The sequence below is a fragment of the Rhinoderma darwinii genome, unplaced genomic scaffold, assembly GCF_050947455.1.
Source record: "Rhinoderma darwinii isolate aRhiDar2 unplaced genomic scaffold, aRhiDar2.hap1 Scaffold_868, whole genome shotgun sequence".
Lineage (NCBI taxonomy): Eukaryota > Metazoa > Chordata > Amphibia > Anura > Rhinodermatidae > Rhinoderma > Rhinoderma darwinii.
The window spans coordinates 1-5924 of NW_027464437.1; the positions used below are offsets into that span (position 1 = coordinate 1).

The following is a 5924-nucleotide window of genomic DNA, read 5'->3' on the forward strand; positions in this document are numbered from 1 at the left end:
TATATGTATATATAACATGTATATGTATATATAACATGTATATGTATATATAACATGTATATGTATATATAACATGTATATGTATATATAACATGTATATGTATATATAACATGTATATGTATATATAACATGTATATGTATATATAACATGTATATGTATATATAACATGTATATGTATATATAACATGTATATGTATATATAACATGTATATGTATATATAACATGTATATGTATATATAACATGTATATGTATATATAACATGTATATGTATATATAACATGTATATGTATATATAACATGTATATGTATATATAACATGTATATGTATATATAACATGTATATGTATATATAACATGTATATGTATATATAACATGTATATGTATATATAACATGTATATGTATATAACATGTATATGTATATAACATGTATATGTATATAACATGTATATGTATATAACATGTATATGTATATAACATGTATATGTATATAACATGTATATGTATATAACATGTATATGTATATAACATGTATATGTATATAACATGTATATGTATATAACATGTATATGTATATAACATGTATATGTATATAACATGTATATGTATATAACATGTATATGTATATAACATGTATATGTATATAACATGTATATGTATATAACATGTATATGTATATAACATGTATATGTATATAACATGTATATGTATATAACATGTATATGTATATAACATGTATATGTATATAACATGTATATGTATATAACATGTATATGTATATAACATGTATATGTATATAACATGTATATAACATGTATATATCATGTATATATCATGTATATATCATGTATATATCATGTATATATCATGTATATATCATGTATATATCATGTATATATCATGTATATATCATGTATATATCATGTATATATCATGTATATATCATGTATATATCATGTATATATCATGTATATATCATGTATATATCATGTATATATCATGTATATATCATGTATATATCATGTATATATCATGTATATATCATGTATATATCATGTATATATCATGTATATATCATGTATATATCATGTATATATCATGTATATATCATGTATATATCATGTTATATATCATGTATATATCATGTATATATCATGTATATATCATGTATATATCATGTATATATCATGTATATATCATGTATATATCATGTATATATCATGTATATATCATGTATATATCATGTATATATCATGTATATATCATGTATATATCATGTATATATCATGTATATATCATGTATATATCATGTATATATCATGTATATATCATGTATATATCATGTATATATCATGTATATATCATGTATATATCATGTATATATCATGTATATATCATGTATATATCATGTATATATCATGTATATATCATGTATATATCATGTATATATCATGTATATATCATGTATATATCATGTATATATCATGTATATATCATGTATATATCATGTATATATCATGTATATATCATGTATATATCATGTATATATCATGTATATATCATGTATATATCATGTATATATCATGTATATATCATGTATATATCATGTATATATCATGTATATATCATGTATATATCATGTATATATCATGTATATATCATGTATATATCATGTATATATCATGTATATATCATGTATATATCATGTATTATATCATGTATATATCATGTATATATCATGTATATATCATGTATATATCATGTATATATCATGTATATATCATGTATATATCATGTATATATCATGTATATATCATGTATATATCATGTATATATCATGTATATATCATGTATATATCATGTATATATCATGTATATATCATGTATATATCATGTATATATCATGTATATATCATGTATATATCATGTATATATCATGTATATATCATGTATATATCATGTATATATCATGTATATATCATGTATATATCATGTATATATCATGTATATATCATGTATATATCATGTATATATCATGTATATATCATGTACAAAACATTATTATGCTTTTAAAGGAAAACAGTCTTCCTCTGGCTTTAGGGCCCAGCAACTCTTGGTGCAAACCCAAGTAAAAGCTGCTTCTGTAGCTTAATCCCAAAGCATTGGTCTTGTAAACCAAAGACTGAAGAGTAAATTCCTCCTGAAGCTCAAGATAGAGAGAATCTAACTCCCATAGCTAACCCCCAAAGCTAGCATTCTATTTAAATTATATCTTGTCTAAATAGCTTAAATAAAGCATAGCACTGAAAATGCTAAGATGGATCTTAAAAAATCCTTTAGACACAAAGGTTTGGTCCTAGCCTTGAAATCAGTTTTTACTTAATATATACATGCAAGTCTCCACACCCCTGTGAAAACGCCCTTAAATCCCCACTAGGGATAAGGAGCTGGTATCAGGCACAAACACACCCAAGACACCTAGCTATGCCACACCCACAAGGGCCCTCAGCAGTAATTAACATTGAGTATGAGCGAAAGCTTGACTCAGTCAAAGTAAAAAGAGCCGGCAAATCTGGTGCCAGCCGCCGCGGTTACACCACGTGGCTCAAATTGATTATTATCGGCGTAAAGCGTGATTAAAGTTTTAACAAATTAAAATTAAATTAAGATTAAGCTGTAACACGCTTGTTATTAAGAAATCCAAAACGAAAGTTATTTTAATTAACATAACTTGATCCCACGACAGCTAAGAAACAAACTAGGATTAGATACCCTACTATGCTTAGCCGTAAACTTTTAACTACACCACAAATCGCCCGGGAACTACGAGCAAAGCTTAAAACCCAAAGGACTTGACGGTACCCCATATCCACCTAGAGGAGCCTGTCCTACAACCGATAACCCCCGATTAACCTCACCATTTTAGTTATTCAGCCTGTATACCTCCGTCGTCAGCTTACCCCGTGAGCGAAATATAGTGAGCTTAATGTCTTTACACCAATACGTCAGGTCAAGGTGCAGCAAATAAAATGGGAAGAGATGGGCTACACTTTCTAACATAGAAAATACGAAAGACTACATATGAAACCTAGTCAGAAGGCGGATTTAGCAGTAAAAAGATAACAGAGAGTTCTTTTTAATCTGGCACTGGGGTGTGTACACACCGCCCGTCACCCTCTTCTCAGCTAAACTATAGTTTTTAACAACTCTTACGCCACATAGAAGAGGTAAGTCGTAACATGGTAAGTATACCGGAAGGTGTGCTTGGAAACGAAGTGTAACTTAATGAAAGTATCCCGCTTACACCGAGAAATTATTTGTGAAAATCAAATCACCTCGAGCTAAAAATCTAGCCACACCCAATCAAATGACACTTAAAAATTCCGTTTATTTAATTAAAACATTTTAACAGTTTAGTAAAGGCGATTGAAAAATTCTTATGAGCTATATATAAAGTACCGCAAGGGAATAATGAAATAAAAATGAAATAGCTATTAAGCACAATAAAGTAAAGACTAACTCTTGTACCTTTTGCATCATGGTTTAACAAGTCTAATCAAGCAAAAAGATCTTAAGTTTGACCCCCCGAAACTAAGTGAGCTACTTCAAGGCAGCCCAAAGAGCAAACCCGTCTCTGTCGCAAAAGAGTGGGAAGACCTTCAAGTAGAGGTGATAGACCTAACGAACTTAGTGATAGCTGGTTGCTCAGGAAAAGGATTTTAGTCCCGCCTAAAAGTTTATTGTCACCTAAAAACTCAATATTAACTTTAGAGTAATTCAAATAAGGTACAGCCTATTTGAAACAGGATACAACCTTCACTAATGGGTAATTAAAATAATTTAATAACCAAGTAGGCCTAAAAGCAGCCACCTTTTTAATAGCGTCAAAGCTTAATTGTTTTATTATTAAATTTCTTCATCAAATATTAACCCTTTAATAGTACTGAGCACTTCTATATTTTTATAGAATTTTTTATGTTAAAACTAGTAACAAGAACAAGACCTTCTCTAACAATGCATATGTAAATCAGAAAGGACACACCACTGCTAATTAACATGCCTGAGTATAAAGTAGTAACCCAACAAGAAAATTCAACTAAATCTCATGTTAACCTAACACAAGAGCATTACAAGAAAGATTAAAAGAAAAAGAAGGAACTCGGCAAATATTAACCCCGCCTGTTTACCAAAAACATCGCCTCTTGACTAACATAAGAGGTCCAGCCTGCCCAGTGATATAATTCAACGGCCGCGGTATCCTAACCGTGCGAAGGTAGCGTAATCACTTGCCCTTTAAATAAGGGCTAGTATGAATGGCATCACGAAGGTTATACTGTCTCCTTTCTCTAATCAGTGAAACTAATCTCCCCGTGAAGAAGCGGGGATGAACTTATAAGACGAGAAGACCCTATGGAGCTTTAAACAAATAACAATTGCTATAAATATCCAAATTTCAGAATTATAAAATTTATTTTTAGCAATTTGATTACTAGTTTTAGGTTGGGGTGACCGCGGAGTAAAAATTAACCTCCACATTGAAAGAAATACTTTCTAAACAAAAAACTACAACTTTATGTATCAATAAATTGACATCAATTGACCCAATATTTTTGATCAACGAACCAAGTTACCCTAGGGATAACAGCGCAATCTACTTCAAGAGCCCATATCGACAAGTAGGTTTACGACCTCGATGTTGGATCAGGGTACCCCAGTGGTGCAGCCGCTACTAACGGTTCGTTTGTTCAACGATTAAAACCCTACGTGATCTGAGTTCAGACCGGAGAAATCCAGGTCAGTTTCTATCTATAAAGAGTTTATTCTAGTACGAAAGGACCGAAAAAACATGGCCTATGTTTAATACAAGCCATAATTTAATTTATGTTAAAAACTCAATAAATTATTAATCTAACATTTAACTTAAGATAAAAGTAGTTAGCGTAGCAAAATCTGGCATTGCAAAAGATCTAAACCCTTTCTATAGAGATTCAAATTCTCTCACTAACTTTGAACCTAATAAATGTAATTTTTCCACTATTTTATATTGCCCCCATTCTTTTGGCAGTTGCATTCTTTACCCTAATTGAACGAAAAGTTTTAGGGTATATGCAACACCGCAAAGGCCCTAATGTAGTAGGCCCCACGGGTCTTCTTCAACCTATTGCTGACGGGGTAAAACTTTTTATTAAAGAACCCATTCGACCCTCCACTTCATCTCAAACCCTTTTTTTATTAGCCCCCACCTTAGCTTTATCCCTAGCCATAATTATCTGAACCCCTATTCCCATGCCAATTTCTTTTTCAGATATAAATCTAAGCATCTTATTTATTTTAGCTCTGTCAAGCCTCACAGTTTATTCTATTTTAGGCTCCGGATGATCATCAAATTCCAAATATGCTTTAATCGGTGCACTACGAGCAGTTGCACAAACTATCTCGTATGAAGTCACATTAGCACTTATTCTTTTATGTGCAATTCTTTTAGCCAGCAACTTTACACTACAAAATCTTAATGTTGCCCAAGAATCCATTTGAATAATTTTTCCAATTTGGCCCCTAGCAATAATATGATTTATTTCAACTCTAGCTGAAACTAATCGAGCACCATTCGACTTAACCGAGGGGGAGTCTGAACTAGTTTCTGGGTTTAATGTAGAATATGCAGGCGGCCCATTTGCATTATTTTTTTTAGCAGAATATGCAAATATTTTAATAATAAATACTATCTCTTCTATTATTTTCTTGGGCTCCTCCACCCTTATTTTTTTAATTTCCACACTCTCTATTATAACTAAAGTTACTTTACTTTCAATAATGTTTTTGTGAGTTCGAGCCTCATATCCACGATTTCGCTATGATCAGCTAATACACCTTGTGTGAAAAAACTTTCTGCCCTTAACATTGGCACTAGTAATCTGACA

General features: G+C 30.3%; 1 non-coding gene across 1 annotated transcript; it reads left to right on the forward strand.

Annotated features, from left to right (window-relative positions):
* Positions 1–2346: 2346 nt before the first annotated feature.
* LOC142731725 (18S ribosomal RNA) lies at positions 2347–3278 on the forward strand. The gene has a single exon (XR_012879132.1). It is a non-coding gene; the product is annotated as an 18S ribosomal RNA (ribosomal RNA).
* Positions 3279–5924: the final 2646 nt, after the last annotated feature.